Consider the following 12,058-nt stretch of genomic DNA (forward strand, 5'->3'; position numbering starts at 1 on the left):
TCTCCGAGAAACCGGAAGGGAAGTCTTCCATATCTTCGTAGTTCCGTTAATCGTTCTCAGCTTATCTGAAAGAGGATTGACCTGTCACTCCAGCTCCCCATTGGGACTTCACCAAATGTCTCAGCTGAGAACGAATATCACTGGCTGAAACCTTGTAAAGCAACGAGGGCAGTGTGACCGCCTTCTTGGCAGCCCTACCGTAACTCGTTTTCCGGTACACCCATGTGGCTGAGGAGCCACAAAAAAATGTGATTCAAGTGCTAGCGCTCCTACACCCGGCCAGCAGGTCTTGAATCTGCTGCACCAGAGGGTGCAGAAGGAAAGCATGCGTAAATAGATTATAACGAGATCAAGGAGTCAGTACACAGCAGGAAATGCCGACGTTGATTGGACAGCTCTTACCGCAGAGCTTCAAGGATATAAAAGGGCTCTGCTGTGTACACGCTACAGGTTTCTGGTAGAAGAGAAATAAACCGTCCATTATCAACAACGAACGCACAGCCTACTTTCTCTTCTGCACTTGAACCATCCGTGCAAATAACTACTGATCCAGGGTAGCGGCCAACATCGTACGGGAAGAGCCTCCGATAAATGAAGTAGTCCGTGTTCACCATAAGCACGGTATGCAGATCCAGGATGATTTCAGGTCGTCGAATTAACCACGGAGGTACCTTACTTGGTCGTTTAACAAGACATGGAACTGAAGTTACATCAAAGGATCTGTAAATGCTATCCAAACGTATACCGACCGGCTGCGTTGCTCATGGGTTAGCAGAGTACAGCCGACGGTTTGCATTGTCGAATGCGCGGGGATAGCTTGGGTGAAATAGCATCTATCGCAAATTTGCAGTATAGGACAATAGTGTTCGTTGGTGCCTCAGGTACAAAGGCGGCACGCCAGATTCAGCGAGGAGTCCAGCAATGGGGCTTGTACGGAATGCTCCCGTTGCCAACCCAACTCCGTTGTGGTGGATACTATACAGTTTCACAAGGACGCTTTGCTTTGCTGATCCATGTACTGCTTTGACGTAGTCTAATCTAGATAAAATATGTTCCCTATAAAATCGTGTGAGCGCTGTGGGGTCTGCCCCCTACGTAGGGTCGCTAAGAAACGTCAATATATTCAGTTTCTTAGCGCATTACTCTTTGCACTGACGCACGTGTGGTTCTCACGCCAAGGTGCACAAGTATTGTTACGAATGAATCACTGTCTGTTTTACTGAGTTAGTTTAATGTAGGACGATCCAATTAGTGCACACACATGTATATATACACACAATTATATTTGAGAATGGATGTCAACAGTTTCCTAATTATTGGCTGTTTGCAAAATGTTTAGTCCTCACAACTGGTAGTCTGGCTCACTGGTACTACCTGGTACAGCGATAATCCTGATTGACAGGTCCCTCTTTCAGTTCACTCCGTGCACTCAGTCTCTTAACACAACGGCTGCGCGCAGACAGGTCCGAACACACAGTCTGTTAGTAATCATGACCCACGACGACTGTTCTTTGACTCGACTCCAGAAGCGTGCGGTAACTGACACAATCATCACAACCAACTCAGTCAACACATAGTCAATTTGACTGCTCCACACGGTGAATTACTCAACACGTACCACAACATATTGATAACAGTACACTATGCGCTGGACAGCCGTCATTCTGATACCACATTTTCCTCCTAGTCTGCAGTGGAATGTCTGTGGAAGTTGTTCTGTTACGATGCTGAGATACTTTTGGGAATCTAGTGTTCCTTCTATGAGAAAATGTCCTATGATCTGATTGTTCACTATTTCACACGTTTAAACTCTTCGGACGCTGACGTTCCACCTGACGAAGCCAATGGGGTGTGCTTTCGTAGGTTCGGAGGTTTAAATGACGATGATTTGTAAATGTTGTTCCATCACTAGACAAAGTACATGATAAATCTGGTATATCTTGCCTTAATGCACATGCACAGGAGTTTAATGTGATTCACAAAATCGTTTGCATGCAGATCTTGATGGAGAGATACATGTTACGGATGGAACTTATGACAGTGGAAGACGAGTAGTACGCTTGCCTGACTCATGCCAATCCCTTGCACGGGAACTAACGCACGGAACTACCGCAACAGCAGCGAGAAGACTAATTTAAACCTCTTCTCCGTTCACTCCTTTGGTTTTGTTACGTTGATTGAAGAGGTCCACAAATAATTGTCGAGATGGGTGATGTATATTGGAATAGCCTTCAGCGTACAGAGCAAAACAACGAACAGCATTCTCCATACACCATTAAAATGTCGACTTTTTCAGCATTGGTAAATACCACCTCGTACCAAGTCCTATTTCTTGAACTATCACAAAGTAACTGACAAGGAAGTCGTAATGCAATCAGCGCACTGTAAAGGAAACAAACATAAAAACATCATAACCTCGTAATTAAGCAGTTGAATGGAGAAGACAACCGTCGGCACTCACAATTTTCAAACTACGATAGCTACCGGGCGAGTTGGCCGCGCGGTTAGGAGGGCGCAGCTGTGAGCTCGCATCCGGGAGATAGTGGGTTCCAACCCCACCGTCGGCAGCCCTGAAGATGGTTTTCCGTGGTCTCCCATTTTCACACCAGGCAAATGCTGGGGCTGAACCTTAATTAAGGCCACGGCCGCTTCCTTCCCATTTCTAGGCCTTTCCTGTCCCATCGTCGCCATAAGACCTATCTGCGTCTGCGCGAAGTAAAGCAACATGCATAAAAAAAACTACGATAGCTCGTAAACTACAGTACTTGTACTAGAATCATGAGAAAAATACCCATTGGCATTCTAATTTATTTCAGTTTGATTTTGTTAATGTCAATAGGCATGCACATACCAATAATTAATAAAATCTGTTTTTGGACTATTGTCTATAATTATGAGCCCTTGGTTAAACTTCATTTCTGTGAAAACAGCATATCAATAGCACCTTCCATTACAGAAATACAGTATTTGGGGTGCAAGTTTTAGGTTACTCACCCTGTATATGTGTGTGTACTAATTAGGTCATCCTGAATTCAATTAGATCGATAAAAGAGACAGCGTTTCAGGTAACAATATTACTGAATAAATGCGGAAAAGGAAGGTGCGAAAGACGTACTGGCTTATCTGCTAGCTTTTCACCTTTTCACTCAGGTCATCGTGGTTAAAATCCCGCTCGATCCTGGAATGGAATGTTCGTCAAAAAGATTACATAATGTCCGCCAGGGTGTCCAACCTTAAACTCTCGGTCAAACCTTAAAATGAGTTAGAGTGTTCCTACTGCCGCAGAAGTTTCGAAATTAGGCAGGAGGAAAGTTAGAAAATATATACCAGGTCGCTCACGGACGCCGTACTTTCTACTTATAAATGTCCCGCATGCATAAGTGATGTGCGGGGTGTCTACCAACTGATTTTAACAGGGGAACTACTGCCAGCGGGCAGGTTACGTCAGATTATGAAGATTTTTTTTCTTTTTTTTTTTTTTGCTAGGGGCTTTACGTCGCACCAACACAGATAGGTCTTATGGCGACGAAGATTATGAAGAGATAAGAAACAGAGTCACACTCGCAGCATGTTACTCAGCGCTGGCGGTCGAATGCACCCCTTGCATTAGTACACATCGTTTTCGACCGCACAGTTCTAGGCTGGTGTATGGTACAGGCGCACTATATTTACTGTCTGCTTATCGCCAATGGCTAGTGTGTTTAGCAGCGACGAATACATAGACATTATTTTAATCTGGACAACCCGGTCGGAATGCAACCGAAGCTCCAAACAGACGTATGCCTTCTACACAAGTATTTCACCGAACAGTATCGTTTTTGTTTCATACAAGCAACTCTTTTATCGAGTGGAATGTCTACACATGTATAAATTAACAAGTGATTAAATTTCCTTTTCTGCATCTTTGACGTGTTAACAAACAGCAGCGGCGTTTAGGGGGTGGGGCGTGAAGGGAAAGTCGCCCCCGCCCCGCGCCACTTTGTGGAGTAAACATTACATATTCACTTTAGCCACCTGGAACTAGGAATAATTATTATTTGTTTTGCTAATTGCTTTACGTCGCACCGACACAGATAGGTCTTGTGGCGACGATGGGATAGGAAAGGCCTAGGAGTTGGAAGGAAGCGGCCGTGGCCTTAATTAAGGTACATCAACAGCATTTGCGTGGTGTGAAGATGGGAAACCACGGAAAACCATCTTCAGGGCTGCCCACAGTGGGATTCGAACCCACGATCTCCCGGATGCAAGCTCACAGCGAATTATTTGTAAAAGAAACGTTATCTGTACAAGCCTTTGTGTCTTATCTGCTAATTCTTTCCTTTATTTTCCTTAATTATTAACATAATTTTTGGCGGAAATAAGCACCAAATGCCGTTCTTCGCGGCTAACCGATTTGTATAGCGCTACGGCAAGTAGTGGAGACTTTGCATGTACTGTGGGGAAGGGTAGTAGGGGTATAATGTTTTTGCCAAGGTCCTGGACACTGAGTTATAATTCACCGGTATGCCGCACGCATTCGTCAGTCTGGCAGCCTCTTCAGTGTCTGTTAGTTCCTTAGTGTGTATTCAAATACTAAATAACTTTTAATTGCATGATCATGCCGTACTTCTATTTAATTGTACAGGCTGAGCTAGCCGTGGAGTTAGGGCTGCGCAGCTGCGAGCTCGCACCCGGGAGATAGGGTAGAGTTTAGGCCCGTTGTATTGGTATCCTTGTATGGAGACTGTTAACGTGGGATGAAATGGGACTCCTGGTATGTCTGACGAAGTCACTCACCGATGAACGTTACGGGAACCTGCTGACTGATCAAGTTCGCCCCCTGTACCCTGCACGCGTCCCATTCTTACAGCAAGATAATGCTCCAGTCCATCACTCCCGAATTGTGGCTGACTGGTTCGATTTGACTGATGTGAAGATGCTTGCCTGTCCCCCAAGTATCCTCGATCTCAATCCCATTGAGCACATCTGGGATGCTGTCGGGTGTGATGTGCATGCCCTGCAGGGCCTGCAATGCAGGCGGACCCGTGTCGTTAAGGAATTCCGCAGATTCCTCGCAAATATATATATACTAGCAAGATACCCGTGCTTCGCTACGGTATTATACTGAAATTTACAATTGAATGTTTATTGTTTTAGATATATAATCCGCCGAAATTCGCGATCTGACTCGTTTTTCTGCAAGAATCCGCCAAAATTCGCGATCCGACTCGTTTTCTAATAGATTACGGTATGTTTCCTCCCATTTTTCAATCTTTCTTTCCAGCAATCAATTTCGTACTTCCCGGGCTAGGTCCAGATATTCCACCCGGTCAGTTGGGTCCATAAATCTTTGCCATCTTTTCCTATAAGTGTTTTTAATGTGGATCAAATCCTTCAGGAGATCCGGCGTGGTGACGTCTTGGGTGCCTTGGCGGTACTGAACCCGCGGCCGGACTGCATTCTTAGTCATTACCCGTCCAGGACCCGTTTCCAGGGTGGTCCGCACATTTGACAACTGTCCAGAACATTATTATTATTATTATTATTATTATTATTATTATTATTATTATTATTATTACTATTATTATTATTAAAAGATGTTCTGGACCCCACAGCAAGATACAAGACCGCTACTTGGCGGTAAATTACATCTGCTGCCAGTGTCATTGTTACAATGTGACCAGCACCATCGTCGCGCGTAGGCAAGTGTGCGGGGTTTCTGGCGATACCAATGACATACTTCCGTGCATTATTGAACTTATTATAGAGGTGAACAATTTGACGGTCCATCTCATTCCTATCGTTTATTTCAAATGTGTTTAAATTTTGATTTATATGCCAGGAGAATCTCCTGTAATCTAAGAACGTTCTCCGAATGAAAAGATGGCTGTTGAAAACGAACCCTGGAAACATAAAAAATGATCGGTTTATGGTCAGAATAAGTACATCGAATATCTACAGCCTGTTTCTAGTCATTCGACAGCGTCAGGAATGGAATGAATAAAGCCCCATCTAGCGGCGAAAATAGGAATTGCGCCGACTGCCGAAACCTGTCGCACTCCTCTGGGGCAATGATTAATGAATGACAAATGAAATGAAATTTGGACAGTGTTGCTGGAATGAATGATGACAGGGAAAATCGGAGTATCCGGAAAAAATCCTGTCCCGCCTCCGTTTTTGTCCAGCACGAATATCACATGGAGTGACCGGGATTTGAACCACGGAACCCAGCTGTGAGAGGCCGGCGCGCTGCCGCCTAAGCAACGGAGGCTCCTTATAAGTACATTATGAACAGTAAAATCAATTGGTGAGCTTGCATCCGGGAGATAGTAGGTTCGAATCCCACTATCGGCAGCCCTGAAGATGGTTTTCCGTGGTTTCCCATCTTCACACCAGGCAAATGCTGGGGCTGTACCTTAATTAAGGCCACGGCCGCTTCCTTCCCATTCCTGGGTCTTTCCTATCCCATCGTCGCCATAAGACCTATCTGTGTCGGTGCGACGTAAAGCCCCTAGCAAAAAAAATCAATTGGTCTCACCTCCTTTTCCACCCCACCGCCGTTAAGTTTATTTACCTCCCCCCCCCCAAAAAAAAAAACTAAAAGAAAGGCGTGTTTCTTCATGTTTAAACGAGATTACAAACACCATTGTTTACGTCTATTACCTTCAGTTTTGAGATTAAAATAATTCACTTTTTTCACTTTCACACTCCCCCCCCCTCCAAGTGAATTTTCCGGCAAAAATACTCCTTTCTTTAATAGTAAAGGATCTTCTAAGCACCAGTTATCACGACTGTAACTTCTTCAGGTTTTGATTTTTGTGTCCTCATGAAGGGAATTCAACTCCATTTCACTCCCGCCCCCCAAGATGATTCAACCCCCCCGCCCCCCAAACGGGCTTTTCTTTGTTTTTAAAGGAGATCCAAATACCACTTTTCACGTCTGTAGGCCCTAACAACTTTAGTTTTTATTAGATGTAAGTATTCTAATACAATTAAATAAAGTAATTTTTCAATTCTTTCACCCCCCCCCCAAATTCATTGGATTTTCTGAGAATTCGTGTTTCTTTACTTTTAAAGCAGATTCCAAGTATCAAATTTCAAGTCTGTAACTTCTTCATTTTTGAGATAACAGTCGCCTAATTAAAAGAATTCAACACCATTTTCAGTCACTTTCACCCCCCCCCTCCACCCAAGTGGTATTTCCGAAAACTAAAAATACATGTTTACTTATTTTTAATAGAGATAAAAATACCATTTTTCACTTCTGTAACATGTTAAGTTTTTTGAGATATACTGTATAAATTCTCATTTTAAAATTTAACCCCCCTTTTAGTTCCCCTTAAGAGGAGTTCCCAAAAACAAATCACCTATGTTTCTTTACATTTACAGGAGATTCCAAATATCACTTTTTACGTCTGTAACATTCCACGTTTCTCAGATATTCTGTAGATATCAACTTTCCAAAAATTCACCCCAATATGTCACTCCCGTTTAACCGCCATTAATTGGATTTTCCGAAAACAAAAATACGTGTTTCTTTATTTTTAAAGGAGGTCCCATATACAAATTTTCAGTTCTGTAATATCTTCAGTTTCTGAGATATATGTATCCTCATTAAAGGTATTCAACCGTTTATTCACCCCTTTCCACCTTTACTATCACCTATGTTCCTTTACATTTACAGGAGATTCCAAATATCACTTTTTACGTCTGTAACATTCCACGTTTCTCAGATATTCTGTAGATATCAACTTTCCAAAAATTCACCCCAATATGTCACTCCCGTTTAACCGCCATTAATTGGATTTTCCAAAAACAAAAATACGTGTTTCTTTATTTTTAAAGGAGATCCCATATACAAATTTTCAGTTCTGTAATATCTTCAGTTTCTGAGATATATGTATCCTCATTAAAGGTATTCAACCGTTTATTCACCCCTTTCCACCTTTACTATTGGGATTTTCCGAAAACAAAAAAATACGGGTTTCTTTATTTTTAATGAAGATTCCAAATACCAATTTTTACATGTGTAAACTTTCAACGTTTTGAGATATAGATACACTCATTTTAAAAATTCACCCCCCTTTTCACCCTCCCATTTATTGGATTTTCCAAAAACAAAAAAATACGTGTTTCTTTATTTTTAAAAGAGATCAAACGTACCAATTTTCAGGTCTGTAATACTTTCAGTTTCTGAGATATAAGTACCGGTATCCTGATTAAAGGCATTCAACCCTTTTTTCACCCTTTTTCACCCGTCCTATTGGGATTTTATGAAAACAAAAAAATACGTTTTTCCTTATTTTTAAGGAAGATTCTAAATACCAATTTTTACATTTGTAAACTTTTAAAGTTTTGAGATATAGATACACTCATTTTAAAATTTCACCCCCCTTTTCGCCCCCTTGGCGACGGAATTTCCAAAAATCCTCCCTTGGCGAGCATTTACATCTTAATATGAATGTATCCCCAAAATTTCATTTCATTATGTCCAGTAGTTTTGGCTCGGCGATGATGAATCAGTCAGTCAGTCAGTCAGTCAGTCAGGACAAGCTATTTTATATATATAGATATACATATATCCTAATGCCACTAAGCACGGAAATGATCTGGGTTTTTATAGAATCAGTCCAAAATATTGTAGTTTGTTTTTTACAATCTGTATAAAGAGGAACTGCCACTTGGTTGTATCTAGCAGCAGTTTACTGTGTTGAGTGTAACACAGCGGAGCTGTAAATATTACTTGTCCTTGCCGTCTCTCACAACACCGAACTCGTTCCTCAGAAACCAAATTATTTACAAATAATTACAGCAGTGAAAATTGATGTCCGCCTCTGTGGTGTAGTGGTGAGTGTGATCCCCGGTGGCCCGGGTTCAATTCCCGTCTCTGCCAAGAAAATTTGAAAAGTGGTTCAAGGGCTGGAACGGAAAACACTCAGCCTCGGGATGTAACCTGAGTAGATGTGGGGGGAGGGGTTCGATTCCCACCTCAGCCATCCCCGAAGTGGTTTTCCGTGGTTTCCCAATTTTCCTCCAGGCAAATACCGGGATGGTACCAACCTCAAGGCCATAGCCGCTTCCTTCTCTCTTCCGTGTCTACCCGTTCCGATCTTCCCATCTCCACACAAGGCCTATGTTCAGGGTCCCCAACGCCATTTTCCTGCCCTACCACATCACCATCGTCATTAAGGCGAAAGTTGCTGCTACATGCTACTTACCAGGTATCCTAATTCAATTGTTCATCAGTGGATTATGACGAAATACGTATTTTCGATTAGTAGTATCTTTTAAGATGCTACAAGCACTCCGCACCTACGATAATACAGTACTAGCAAAGCTTCACATTCGCTTGCAGGGAACACTGTTTAAAGACAGTGTCTATGGTTTTTCCATAGAGACGACCTCGATTTGAATGCGCCTTTCCTTTTTTCTGGATCTTTATGTTTCTGTTTACGTTTATTAGTGCTGTTTAAGTTGCGGTAACAGTTAATTTATTATAAGGGGGGATCAAACAGTTTCCGTTCGATGGACGTACAGTCCTGAATCAGGATGCCAATCAGGCAAAATCGCCGTGAGCATTGAGGCACTCACCCCACTGGCGCACCAGGCTGAAAATGCCCGGGTGTTCAAACCGTTTGCCCTGTTGTGTGAAGAAGTCCGTAACAGCTTGCTGCACATCCTTGTCGGGCAGGAAGCTTCCACCCTTCAAGGCCTTTATAAGGGGACCAAAGGCATGATAACCGCATTGGGAGGGATAGAAATATAGGGCGGGTGCTGGAGTGTCAGCTTGTTGTTGTCCGTAATGGATGAGGCTGACTTCCCAGATCGACCGCGTGGAACTTGGTGCACCATTCCACAACGGCGGTTTTAGACGAACATGCTGCCCCATACACAGTCTTTATTCTCCGATGGATGTCCGCCGGTGTTTGTTCTTCGGCAGCCAAGAACAGATTAACATCACGTTGGACCAGTTTGGACGCATTTGGTAATAACGTCGCCATAGTTCACGTGGCCGTATTTAACGCACGCACCTCGGCACGCCACGACTGCCACACTAATCCCTTTGCCTACGTGTCTGAGTTTATATAACCGCATCGCAGTCGCGCTACGTTGCATGTCCACTGCAACAACGCCCTTAAACGGAAACTTTTTGATCACACCTTATGCAGGGTCTTTATTTATGCTTGGCAAGGAATTTCTCGCTCGATCTTGGCCGCCGATGACAGGTCGCTACCGGCCGCTGGCGCGCGCGGTTTCCGGCACTCCTGCAGTTGCTGAGAGCTGAGCTCCGAGATAGTAGGGTGTTCAGTGAAGCTATTGCGTACTGTATGTCGTATTGTAGAGTGTCTTATTCTGATTGTGTATGGGGCTGTAATGTATGTGAAATATTCGTTACGTGAACGTGTATATCTGCACAATACTTACATTAAGTACAGAAAATCGTGGGCTAGGACAAGACAAAAGTTTCGAGCGAAATTTCCAGGGAGACCCATTCCTATCAATCGGACAATAAAACAACTGGCCAAGAGATTCAAACGTACAGGTTCAGTAAACAATAAAAATAGACGTAAAGGTCGTTATCTCCTTATTGAAGCGTGTTTGGTACGAGGATCATAAGTAAAAATCTGTGGCCCCCTCGTAGCCCAGATTTAACGGCATGTGATTTTTATTTGTGGGGAATGTTAAAAAATTTGGTTTATGGGAACAACCCTCACACACTAGATGATCTTAAAGACAATTTAAGAGCTGCAATTGCATCCATCAGTGCTGAAGAACTTGGTAGAGTAACCGAAAACTTCATTAGGAGATGCCGATTATATTTGGCAGCGCATGGATAACATTTTCAGCATAAACTGTAAAAATGGTGAGTAAAATGCATGATAAATGCATGATAATGCATGATAATTATTTTGAGCATATACTGTAAATATGGTGAATAAAATGCATGATAATGATTTTGAGCACCGTATTCTGCCGTACATACGCACCCGCAGTAGCCGGCAACTGAGCCGTCACTGGCGGCCAAGGTCGAGCGAGAAAGTCCTTGCCAAGTATAAATAAAGACGATGTACTAAGTTGACTGTGTTTTCATTCGTAAACTTCCAACAGTAAGCTTCATTATTATCTGCATCGATATCATGGCGGAAACAATCTCCATTTTCTCAAAATACTTCTAAGACTAGAAAAATAAAACCGGCGGAAGCGTGACGCTGCCATTAATTTTAAAGGCGTGAAAACGTCTGGTCTGGTGATGGTGGTGTTAATAGGCATAGCAGATGCCTACCGTACCGACCGAAGAGTAGCATCACTGCTATCGTCCTCTTCCACGAACACACTTGACGCACTCGCTCTCAAACCCGCTCCGTTGGCTGCGCACTCGATTTTGGTCCAGTAGAGCTAATTCTGGTTTAATTTCCTTCGAACTTAAGTCTTCCTATGAATGGTGGAGTAATTGGATATTTTGGGTTGCTTTGCTTCTTTCGCTTTTCTTTCTTTTTTTATTTATTTATTTATTTCTTAATCCGTTTACCTTCCATGGTTTTTCCCTCGGACTCAGCAAGAGATCCCACCTCTACCACCTCAAGGGCAGTATCCTGGAGCGTGAGTATTTGGGCCGGGGAAATACAACTGGGGCGGAAAACCAGTACCTCGCCCAGGCAGCGTCACGTGCTATGTTGAACAGGGGCCTTGTAAGGATAGACAAGGAAGAATGAAGGCAGGAGCCATGGTCTTGAGTTTGGTATAATCACGGCACTTGCCTGAAGGAGAAGTGGGAGAACACGGAAAACCCCTTCGAGGATGGCTGACATGGGAATCGAACCCCCTTTACTAGTTGACCTCCGGATGCTGACGGGACCCCGTTCCAGCCCTCGTACTACTTTTCAAATTTTCGTAGCAGAGCCGGGAAATGAACCCGTGCCTCTGGGGTTGGCAGCTAATCACACTAACTACTGCACCAAAGAGGCGGACGGTTTGCTTTGCTATGGTTTAAAATTTGACAATATGATTTTCGAAAATTTTAGATTTTTTGTAAAGGAGACGTCCATCGTTAACGGCTTCGCCAACTGAAATGTTTTAA

The sequence above is a fragment of the Anabrus simplex genome, chromosome 2, assembly GCF_040414725.1.
Source record: "Anabrus simplex isolate iqAnaSimp1 chromosome 2, ASM4041472v1, whole genome shotgun sequence".
NCBI classification, from domain to species: domain Eukaryota; kingdom Metazoa; phylum Arthropoda; class Insecta; order Orthoptera; family Tettigoniidae; genus Anabrus; species Anabrus simplex.